A 13045-nucleotide genomic window follows, 5' to 3' on the forward strand; every position below is an offset into this window, starting at 1 on the left:
TTGATCCCTTTGAGATATTGAGCTGTGTTGTAGAACTAAGCGGTTCAAATCTAACTTGACCACTTAGCTCCCAGCCATTCCGTCTGTGTCTTGGCTCCCCCTTATAATTTCTGATGCACAATCAACATACTATAGAACTCAATTACCAACTCCGTTAGACCTTTGTCAGTTACTACTAACTACTATCTATCAGTATAACATAGTAAACTGGTACTTCATCATTTTGTATATTATTCATCTTATATATTAAACTGTTCCGGTTAAAAATTTCAGTTATCAGATCTTTAATTTTAAAATCTTAGTTGTTTCTATAACTTTTTTATTGTTTCGTTCTCTGTTTTTACGTTTCTATTCCAAAACCAACACTTTTATTGCAATTATGAGTATATGATCAACGAAACATAGCATTACAAATGAAATATAAATATCTTGCACAGAATAATTCGTGTAAACTATCTACTGAAAATGAAAGAATTAAAAATAGTGTAGTTATTTATTACTTTTTTTAACAATGAAACTTCATTATTGTTAAATGATTTTAACCGTAAAAAATAATCAATTCACTGATTAGAGCCTACGTACATCTTCAATGGAACTTATTTTATATCATATTGTTTATTATATTTGCTCTCCATTAATTGATGTGGAAAGAGTACTACAAATAAATCGAAAATGAAGACTACACTGCCATACTGATTGTTCAACAATTATTGTTAAGAAATTTAGATACCAGGAAGTTGTACAAAATAAGCTGTCATTGCTATCATACATCACCTAATGCTAATTACAAATGCAAACTCAATTAATTACCAGCTTTTTGTGATCTGCTACTGACTACTATCTATCAGTGTAGTACACTATTTCGTTTTATACATTATTCATCTTATATATTAAATTGTTAAATTTAAAATTTGAGTTACATAATTTTTAGACCTTCAATAGTTAAATATCAGTTTGCTCTTTTACATTTTTTATTTCGTTCTCTGTAATTTATAAATACATTTTCCGTTTCTATTAAAAAACTGTGACTGTCGTTAAGATTATGAATAAACAACCAACGAATAAATAGATATCATAACATTTCAAATGAAACATTTATAAATATATAGGACGAAATAATATATGTAAACTACCTACCGAGAATCAAAAACTTAACTAATGGAACTCTGTGTATTATAATGCAGAAAAAAAAATTAACAACCAAAAGAGCCAATATAAATAAGGATATGTGTTTTGGAAAATTATAAGTATTTTACTTATTGATCTTTAATTAATTGATGAGCAAAAACCTAAAATGAAAACCACATCGGCATGCTGTTTTTGTTCTACACTTTATCTTAATGTTAAAAAAATTATATACTAGTACATTCTTGGCAAAAATATACCAAACTAAGCTATCTGTCATTACTAAAGTACTCAGATATTGCTATTTTGCCTACATATTAAAGTAGATGTATTGTTGATCAATTTATTTATTTATTTAACTTCCAACGGTCAAAAGACCAATTTACAACGTGTTAAATTTTTACAAAGTTTCTAAAAATGACTAATACTTATACACACAAAGGGCCAAGGCAAACATGCAACGGGACTTGAGACCTAAAAAAAAACTTAAGGTATGAGAAGGGAAAAGCCAAACATGCAACTGGACTGGAACATTACAGCTAACATTACGCAACAATAACAATCAATAAAACTATAATTTACAATAAATATAACTATACTAGTAAAGATAAATAAAATCTACGTAATTTTAATAAATATTAAGAGTATTATAGTAACAAAATAGAATCTATAGAATTCGTAATAAATGTTTACAATGATAACAAATAAATAACAATAATAATTAACAATAATTTATAATAAATTTAAGGATCATGACAAGTAAATAGAATTACAAAAAAAAACTAATAAACATGCACCATATGAAAAGAATGAATTTTGGTTATGAGAACCGTGAAATAAGATTTTAGAGGCTCGATTAAGAAGGACCACTTCACACAGGCAGTAAAGACGCCGAGCACACTGATTTTAACAAGAGTTCACCAGGTTACACATAATGAGTTTATAAACAGTGCATATTCAAATAAAGTGCAGAAAATAAAAAGTTACCTTTGTTTTCATGAGGGGTAACCTTGTTGAGGGCCAGGTTGTGATCAGGAAGTGTGGAAATAGGCTGCTGTCTTGTAGGCAGTCGTGAAGACGGAAGATATCCTTCACGGATTCACTCACGCACAATACGACCGCAAACGAATAGTTCATAACACTGTGGCCAGTCCTGTAGAGCACGGTAGACGCGGATGTCCGGGAACAGAGACGTTCTGGTAGAGATTGCCAATCCAGAGCACTGACTTTAATGTTAATGTAAATGTGCAACAAATAGAGATAAAAACTAATATTTAAATGAGAGAGTAACACATGGGGCATAAATTCACGTGTTGAGTAAGTATGGTCAGCAGTGGCTGAGAGTGTACGTGCCCTAGGCGGGACTTTTAGTGTACTGGTCAAGCGTGTCCGTCGCTTGCAAGGTGGGCAATAACAAGGAGCCTTGATAAGTCAACCGTTGTGATTGGTTGGTGAGTGTACAGTAAACAGCTGATTCGTGAAACAATGGTTCATTAGTCTGTCACTGTACGTGAATATTTTAATCCTGTAAGGAATGGTATTGTAGGCACTAGGCCGCAGAAAGAGATATAGAATTAATGCAGTATATACAGTTTAGTAAAATAAAGGCGAATATAGAGTATAAATTGCCCAATATATATATATATACATAATTATTGTTCAATAAAAGTAGCCTTTTCATATTAGGCAATAAAAAACAAGTTATTTAACGCAATAATACTTAACATACCGGCCGCGTTTGAATCACTTTGGGATTCAATGAGAGAAAGAGCAACATAGGCTCAAATTACAAAGGTTATAGGCGGTGGTAGAGAGACAGTTAATTAATTGTAGAGATGAGGTAAAAGCAACACCTTCACTGCTGGACGAGTGAGAATTCCACTTGAGGTCTTGAGATGTACCACTCGAACTGTACCATCTTGTCCTGGAGTGACATCAGTGACCCTTGCAAGGGACCAAGAGAGAGCGGGAGTATCCTGATACACCAGGACGAGGTCTCCAGGTTGGAGGTTGCGGGAAGGAATGCTCCACTTGAGGTGGTGCTGAAGAGTCTGGAGATATTCTCGCTGCCAACGCTTCCAGATACGTTGGTGCAGCGCTAGAAGCAGCTGCCAGTGTGAAAGGCGGTTCGTGGGTATGTCCAGCAAGTTCTCTTCAGGTACGGATACCAGAGGAGAGCCGATCAAGAAGTGTCCAGGCGTCAGTGGGAGAAGGTCACCGGGATCACTGGAGAGAGCGGTGAGCGGGCGGGAGTTGAGCATCGCTTCAACCTGACTTGTGAGCGTCATAAATTGAGACAAAGTTAGTATGTGGAGTCCCATGACACGTTTTAAATAATGTTTTGCACTCTTGAAGACACTTTCCCAAATTTCACCTTGATGGGGAGCAGCAGGAGGGTTGAAGTGGAATCGAATTGAACTGTCAGCAGCAAAGTCTTGGACTTTGCGCTGGTCAGCCGTGAGGATTTTGTGTAGGGCATTTTTAGCACGAAGTTTGTGCCACAGTCACTACAAAGGTCTGTGCACAGGCCACGACGAGAAACGAAGCGAGTGAGAGCACCAAGGAAAGCTTTGGTGGACAGGTCCGTCACCACCTCAATGTGAACGGCCTTCGTAACCATACAAACAAAAATACAAATATAGGCCTTAATAATGCGGACAGAGCGTAAATTATGGACCTTGAGCGAAAAGGGGCCACCATAGTCCATGCCTGTGGAGAAAAAAGCTCGGGCTGGAGTAATGCGAGCTTTGGGGAGGTCGCCCATGAGAGGGGCGTTATTTTTAGGCCGATTCTTAAAACATGTGAGGCATCTAAAAATGCGAGATCTCACCACGCTGCGTGCAGAGAGGATCCAGACTTGCTGGGAGAGCAGAGAGAGAGAGAGTAAGCTGCGCGCCAGCGTGGAGGTGTTTGACATGGACATGGTCAATGAGGAGGTCCACGATAGGTTGCTTCTTGGGCAGGATGCACGGGTGAGACATGTTCGGCGGCGGGAGGTCAGCCTGGCACAGTCTGCCGCCGACGCGGAGAAGTCCATCCGGACCCTGGAATGGGGCGAGGCGTTGAAGTCTGGTAGAACACGTCTTTCGGTCCCGCAGTAGAGCCAGATCTTCAGTGAAAGCTTCCTCTTGCACGGTCTTGAAAATTCGCAGCTGGGCGGAGTCCCGTTCTGTCTTGGAGAGAGGTCCGAAGTGGCGGTTTGGTGAACGACAGTTGTGGATAAAACGCAAGACGTAGGCCATTACGTGCAACAATTTCCTCCAGGAAGAGTACTAGATGAGGAGGTCCCACGTAGGCGGTGCTGTGGCCAAGGCAATGACAGGAGTGGAATGCTTCAGCTCCACTAGCTCCTCTAGAGAGACCGAGTCCAGGCGGGAATCAGTATCTGGCCAGGCCGAGGAGGGGAGACGCAACCAGTCGGGTCCATGCCACCAAAGGGGTTGATCCACCAATTGAGAGGGAAGGATCCAACGGGAGGCGCAGTCAGCAGGATTGGAAGCACTGGGTATGTAGCGCCAGCAATCCACAGCCACAAGCTCTTGAGTTTGCGCCACACGATTAGCCACATAGGTTTTGAGGCGATAAGAAGGTGTTTTGATTCATGCGAGGGTCACAGTAGAGTCGCACCAGCAAACAATAGAACCAAACTTGCGGGTGGGAGGTAATTGAGTAACACAATATTTCACAAGATGGTACAGGAGATGAGCTGCGCATAGCTCCAGTCGGGGTAGCGTCACGCTTTTGAGAGGAGCGACGCGAGTTTTAGCCATAACTTGGCTTACGTGTACCGTGTCATTGGAGGTAGAGCGGATGTAGACTACAGCAGCATAGCCTAGTTCTGAGGCGTCAGAGAAACCGTGCATTTCCCAGTGAGTAGCAGCAGAGTAGGGGATAGCACGAGGGATTGTAATAGTAGCAACGTGCTTAAGTTCAAATAAAATGGCGTGCCATTTTTGGTATATTTCTGGAGGGAGCGGATCATCCAATCTATGCCAGAAATCCTTACGAGTTGCATGATATTTTTTGCGAGCATTATACAAGGCGCCAAAAAACCACAGGGGTCATAGACTTGAGAAATGAGACTTAACACTTTACGCTTAGTGGGGTTTTCACAAGAAAAATTAAAATTAAACGTAAAAGTGTCAGTCAGAGGGGTCCATTTTAGGCCCAAAATAGAGAAATGAGGCTCCTGAGAGGGTTGCAAAAAAACTGGGATTTCCCGATGATCTTCAGGAAGGTGTTGCAGAAGTCTCGGAGAGTTCGAGACCCACTTCCGGAGCTCAAAGCCACCGAGCCGAAGGAGTTTGATTAGTTGATCTTGAAGTTCAGCGACGAGTTCTTCAGTCTCAGCTCCGCAGATCAGGTCGTCGACGTAGCTCTGGTGCTTTAGAATCTCAGCAGCATGGAGGTAGCGGTGACCTTCGTCTTCTGCCAATTGATGTAGCGTTTTGATGGCCAAGTAGGGTGAACAGTTCAGGCCGTAGGTAACTGTCGTGAGCTTGAACGTGGACATCAAATCGGTGGGGTGATCACGCCATAAGAGTAGTTGGAAATGTTGATCGTCAGGATGCACCTTGATTTGGCGGTACATCTGTCTGATGTCACAAGAGAACACTAAGTTCTGAAGGCGGAAGCGCAGAAGAATGTCACAAATATTATTTTGCAGTTTAGGTCCGGTCAACAGAGTGTCGTTGAGAGAGATTCCAGAACTGGTTTTGGCACTGGCGTCAAAAACGACGCGTAGTTTTGTGGTGCTACTTAGTGCCTTAAAAAAACGTGGTGTGGCAGAAAGTAGTGGGGAGTGCTCAAGTCAGGAGTAGGGCAGCCCTGCATATGGCCTAGAGAGAGATAGTCATGTATAAAATCAGAATATAAATTATAATACTCCACATTAGTGGGAGCGTGGAGCTTGCGCTCGAGTGAATAGAGTCTACTTTCAGCATGAACTTTGGAACTTCCAAGATGAGTACTGGTGTCCTTGAAAGGAGGGCGGACCATATATCGACCCTCACGGTCCTTGGAGTGCGTGGTAGAAAAATATTCATTGCACTGAGTTTCCTCTGCAGACCTTTTACTGGGAGCAGGCAGTTCCTATTGTGTCCAGAAACGCTGCAGAGAGGCGTGGAGGTCCACCTCAGCAGTCGAGAGAAGAGAGACAGCCATAGTAGAGACAGACTGCGTCAGTGGTGTGCAGGGAGCCGTCCCCATCAGCACGAAACCAAAACAGGTGCCCAGGGCGTGAGGAAAATTGAAACCAAGAGACTAGGTCTCGTGAGTAAGAATATGTGGAAATAGCGCTCCACCAATAAGCACGTCAATGCCACCAGGGAGGTGGAAGTTTGGATTAGCCAGTGTAATATTTTTAACCTTATTCATGACCTCCTGAGATATTTGCATTCGTGGGAGGTCTACAGTCATTTGTGGCAATATGTGGAACGAGTGCGGGGCGGCAACTGGGTGGCCAGCAAGAGTTTCCCAGAGTTAAAAATCCGCGTGTGTGAGCAGAGGTTTGAGAAAGGCCGGCGACATTAATAGTGGCCGGATGGCGCTGTGTACCCAACAGTTGGGAAGCTTTCTCGCTAGTAAAATTTAGCATGCTTCCTGAATCAATTAAGGCACGAAAGACATAAGCTTGTCCGTTAGAGGCGGTGAGCTTGACAAGAGAAGTACCCAGAAGAACCGTGGTACTAGGGGCGAGGTCTCGATGCAGTGTGCCATGAGCGTGTAGTGTGGTGTGTTCGGCCGGGTTAGGAGGTGAGAGCGCTGTGGTCGCAGGCGGGGGGCGGACAGCAGGTGTAGGTGATGCACTGCTATGCGCAGGCCGGCTGCCGTCACGGCCTTTCTCCACAACGGGACGAACGCGGTCCGACGTACTAACACTGGACCGCGTTGGCCGACCAGTGAAGTGTAGCAAGGTATGATGACGACCACGACATGTTCGACACGTAAATTTAGACTGACATTCACTTCATCTGTGCGTCCCCAAACAAGAAGAACAGCGGTTTTGCTGTTTAATAATCCCGTGCTGTTCTTGAGGTGTCTTTTGGCCGAAGCTGGGACAGCCATAAATTTTATGACCGCTCTGATGGCAATAAAAACGTGATGGGCCTTGTTTATAGGCCGAGGAGGGTGGAGAGGAAGCCGCTGACAAGCTCTCGTTTTTTAAGAGACGATTTGGGCTTATCAAATCTGGGTTTTGACCTAAAATAAGAACTTGAAGCGTTCTTGGGGTCCACAATATTGTCATGTAGACTACTGTCCTCAATGTGGCTGCATTCCTGGTTGAGAAACTCAATTATTTGTTTAACCGAGGGCAAAGTATGAAGCTCTTCCTTTTTTCGAAACTGCTCTAGGCGGGTTACCATCCGATTATCAATCTTGCGTAATAACAAGGCTGAGAGAAGTGGGTTGTTACTAGTGATGTCATTGTTTAATGCTTTAAGTGATTGCGTATGTTCGTGAAAAAGATTAAGGAAAGCACGGATATTCTTCACAGATGTGTTGGAGATGACAGGAAGGTCTAGTATTTGATTTAAATGTAGTGTGAGTAGACGCCTAGTATTATGGTAGCGATCCTTCAGCAGCTGATAAGCGATTGCATAATTTTGCTCAGTTATATTTAGCGATTTTATCAGAGAGAGTGGTTCGCCTGAAAGCACGCTCAAGAGATATTTTAATTTCATTACATCGCTTAAGTGCGCTTGTTGTGTACGGCTTGTTCATAAACGTTGATGAACGGACAGAAGTCCAAAGCAGCTCCATCAAAAGTTTTTAATTCCAATTTCGGTAGCCGGACGTTGACTTGAGGGGAGGCAGGCGGAATAGTTTCGCTTTTATTAGCTTTAGCTTGTCTCTTGGTCTCAATCATAAGCACGTTAGCAGAAACGTAATCAACTAACTCGTCCACGCTCGCTAATGCGGAATAGTTAGGTGTATAGTCGGCATCTACTTTTAATTCCAACTCGTGGCACAAGTCTAATATTGCTGAAAATTCCTGTCTAAATCTCTCAGTAGATTTATCTCCTGACAAGCAACTGCTGAAGTATATTTGGATCGGAAGTCTTCTTAGTTAAATCATAGATACTTTGTATCTGAGAGAAGAGGTATTCTCGCTTTGCATTGGCCACTTTAAGAGACATCGCCATGTTGAAAGTGTTTGTAGAAAATTAATCAATTTGAGTAAAACTTGAAAGGTGAAAAGTAAAAAAATATTGTCCTCTAAAATTGAGATAGTGATAAAAATAGAAACTAAATTATTTTCCTCTGAAGTATTTTCCCCAAGAAAAAAGAAGTATCTAAACAATATAATACAATGGAAAACAATTTAAAAAATATTGTTTAGTTTTTTGAGGTAAAAACTCAGTAATAATGCAATAAAGAGAGTGGGCTCGTATATTCCTATAGTATAATTTTGTTTTGAGAAAATAAAATAAACTGTTATTATGGCAAAATATTATGGCGTAATCAAGACAAGTTGGTATAAAATAATAAACAACAATTAAGGTTACTGTTGAGCTAAATTCAGCTATAATGTAGCAGAGGATCTGGAAACAGTATGCGCACGTACTAGTAGATAGTAATATGGAGTTTCTAGCTCAATTTTGGAGCCAACAGTAAATCAATGGAAAATACTGTTTAAAGGACAATAAAACGAATCTGTAAAACCAAACAGTAACTCGGAAAATACTGTTTAAAGGACAATAAACGAATATGTAAAATCAAACAGTAACTCACGAATGAAAAATTACCGAATCTATAGCTGTTTGCTTCTACTTTCTTGAGCTGTCTAGTCAAATCAATCTATTTGAAATGTTTGCTACGAATAAACGAAAAATATTCTATTCTACAAAATTGATAGTAACACAGTCTATCTTTAATAGTCTTCTTTCCAGTAACAACCAAGTGTAATTTATCATGTTTATTCAATTCTTTAACCTTTTTTTCATCCAAAAGAGTCAAAAATCTGTTTGGCAAGTGTACTTTACAATCTTCCAACTCGGCAATTATTGTCATACCAAATTTATGTTTCATTTTCTCCAAAAACAAAATTTTGTATTTCTTATTTTCTTCTAAATGAATTAATTTCTTATATTCTTTAAATCTTAGCTCACCAACTTTATTTAATTCCTTTAGTAGCTCCATTTAGATAGGAAAAAATATCTTATTTTAATTCAATTAATTTTTTGAAGCAAACCCACGAAGCTAGACCACGAAACCAGCTCACGAAGCTAGACCACAAAGGAAGACCACGAAGCCAGCTCACAAAGCTAGACCACGAAGCCAGCTCACGAACCTAGACCACGAAGCACGCTCACGAAGCTAGACCACGAAGCACGCTCGCGAAGCCAGACCACGAAGCACGCTCACGAAGCCAGCTCACGAAGCTAGACCACGAAGCCAGCTCACAAAGCAAGCTCACGAAGCTAGACCACGAAGCTAGACCACGAAGCCAGCTCACGAAGCTAGACCACGATGCACGCTCACAAAGCTAGACCACGAAGCCAGCTCACGAAGCTAGACCACGAAGCACGCTCACGAAGCAAGCTCACGAAGCTAGACCACGAAGTCAGCTCACGAAGCAAGCTCACGAAGCTAGACCACGAAGCACGCTAACGAAGCTAGACCACGAAGCACGCTCACGAAGCTAGACCACGAAGCAAGCTCACGAAGCTAGACCACGAAGCAAGATCACGAAGCCAACTCACGAAGCTAGACCACGAAGCAAGCTCACGAAGCTAGACCACGAAGGAAGACCACGAAGCCAGCTCACAAAGCTAGACCACGAAGGAAGACCACGAAGCCAGCTCACGAAGCTAGATTAAGAAGCACGCTCACGAAGCTAGAACACGAAGCAAGCTCACGAAGCTAGACCACGAAGGAAGACCACGAAGCCAGCTCACGAAGCTAGACTACGAAGCAAGCTTACGAAGCTAGACCACAAAGGAAGACCACGAAACCAGCTCACGAAGCTAGACCACGAAGGAAGCCCACGAATCTAGCTCACGAAGCTAGACCACGAAGCAAGCTCACGAAGCTAGACCACGAAGCTAGATCACGAAGCCAGCTCACGAAGCTAGACCACGAAGCCAGCTGACGAAGCAAACTCACGAAGCTAGACCACGAATTACGCTCGCGAAGCTAGACATATTCGTTTATTGTCCTTTAAACAGTATTTTCCGAGTTACTGTTTGATTTTACATATTCATTTATATGTAAAATCAAACAGTAACTCACGAATGAAAAATTACCGAATCTATAGCTGTTTGCTTCTACTTTCTTGAGCTGTCTAGTCAAATCAATCTATTTGAAATGTTTGCTACGAATAAACGAAAAATCTTCTATTCTACAAAATTGATAGTAACACAGTCTTTATCTTTAATAGTCTTCTTTCCAGTAACAACCAAGTGTAATTTATCATGTTTATTCAATTCTTTAACCTTTTTTTCATCCAAAAGAGTCAAAAATCTGTTTGGCAAGTGTACTTTACAATCTTCCAACTCGGCAATTATTGTCATACCTAATTTATGTTTCATTTTCCTCCAAAAACAAAATTTTGTATTTCTTATTTTCTTCTAAATGAATTAATTTCTTATATTCTTTAAATCTTAGCTCACCAACTTTATTTAATTCCTTTAGTAGCTCCATTTAGATAGGAAAAAATATCTTATTTTAATTCAATTAATTTTTTGAAGCAAACCCCACGAAGCTAGACCACGAAACCAGCTCACGAAGCTAGACCACAAAGGAAGACCACGAAGCCAGCTCACAAAGCTAGACCACGAAGCAAGATCAGTAAGCCAGCTCACGAAGCTAGACCACGAAGGAAGACCACGAAGCCAGCTCACGAAGCTAGATTAAGAAGCACGCTCACGAAGCTAGAACACAAAGCAAGCTCACGAAGCTAGACCACGAAGGAAGACCACGAAGGAAGACCACGAAGCCAGCTCACGAAGCTAGACTACGAAGCAAGCTTACGAAGCTAGACCACGAAGCAAGCTCACGAAGCTAGACCACGAAGCTAGATCACGAAGCCAGCTCACGAAGCTAGACCACGAAGCCAGCTGACGAAGCAAACTCACGAAGCTAGACCACGAATTACGCTCGCGAAGCTAGACATATTCGTTTATTGTCCTTTAAACAGTATTTTCCGAGTTTACTGTTTGATTTTACAGATTCGTTTATTGTCCTTTAAATAGTATTTTCCATTGATTTACTGTTGGCTCCAAAAGTGAGCTAGAAACCCCATATTACTATCTACTCGTACTACATGTAAATTGTCAGTGGAAAAGTATGGTAGTGTTGTGACAGTAACCATAAACCATGCATACATATGCGTGAGCCATGTTCAAATAGAAATTATAATAAACAATTGTGAGCAGTAAGTAGCTTTTTTTTCTTTTTAAGCTGAGACTAGAATATAGTGTTGAGAAAAAATAAACATTTAATATTATAATAAGGGTTCTCGTACGTATAGAGTCCTGCTCAAGGTAAAGTGTCAATAACCAAGATTGTTTTTATTTAAGAAGCGCAACCTGCTTAGAATAATGCGTATTACAAGTAGGGCTGATAACCAACAAGTATTTAGAAGCGGTAACCATTAAACAGTAATCAGTTCACCTGTGCTGTGACAGTCTGAAAGCTTGTTTGTCAACAAAACAATGCAGTCGACAGAGCGGAGCACCACAGCTGATATGATCACGACGTCTCAGCTGATATGAGTAGAGAGGGGACCGGAACCCAGGTTTACCAACTGCCGAGCACGTTGCTCTGCAGCTGCACGGACTTTGCAATCGTGAAAGAACCTGAAACCACGCTTTGAAATATGCACTGTATAGAGCTTATAAGAGTTGAGATTGCACTGATATTCACCAATGGACTAAAGTTCTTATTATCCGGCTCGCTAAGGACCATTAAAAGAATGAATTTTGGTTTGAGAACCGTGAAATAAGATTTTAGAGGCTCGATTAAGAAGGACCACTTCACACTAGGCAGTAAAGACGCCGAGCACACTGATTTTAACAAGAGTTTCACCAGGTTACACATAATGAGTTTATGAACAGTTCATATTCAAATAAAGTGCAGAAAATAAACAGTTACCTTTGTTTTCATCCCCTCGGTAACAGTAGTCTGCTGTTGTTGAGGGCCAGGTTGTGATCAGGAAGTGTGGAAATAAGCTGCTGTCTTGTAGGCAGTCGTGAAGACGGAAGATGTCCTTCACGGATTCACTCACGCACAATACGACCGCAAAAAGAATAGTTCATAACACTGGCCAGTCCTGTAGAGCACGGTAGACGCGGATGTCCGGGAACAGAGACGTTCTGGTAGAGATTGCCAATCCAGAGCACTGACTTTAATGTTAATGTAAATGTGCAACAAATAGAGATAAAAACTAATATTTAAATGAGAGAGTAACACATGGGGCATAAATTCAGGTGTTGAGTAAGTATGGTCAGCAGTGGCTGAGAGTGTACGTGCCCTAGGCGGGACTTTTAGTGTACTGGTCAAGCGTGTCGTCGCTTGCAAGGTGGGCAATAACAAGGAGCCTTGATAAGTCAACCGTTGTGATTGGTTGGTGAGTGTACAGTAAACAGCTGATTCGTGAAAACAATGGTTCATTGGTCTGTCACTGTACGTGAATATTTTTAATCCTGTAAGGAATGGTATTGTAGGCACTAGGCCGCAGAAAGAGATATAGAATTAATGCAGTATATACAGTTTAGTAAAATAAAGGCGAATATAGAGTATAAATTTCCCAAAAAATATATACATAATTATTGTTCAATAAAAGTAGCCTTTTCATATTAGGCAATAAAAAACAAGTTATGTAACGCAATAATACTTAACACCATATGTTTATACTAATAAATACATATTTGATTCTAGAATACAGACTCAATGCAGTGCCTTCCAGTCCAACAAC

The sequence above is a fragment of the Homalodisca vitripennis genome, chromosome 7 (assembly GCF_021130785.1).
Source record: "Homalodisca vitripennis isolate AUS2020 chromosome 7, UT_GWSS_2.1, whole genome shotgun sequence".
NCBI lineage: Eukaryota > Metazoa > Arthropoda > Insecta > Hemiptera > Cicadellidae > Homalodisca > Homalodisca vitripennis.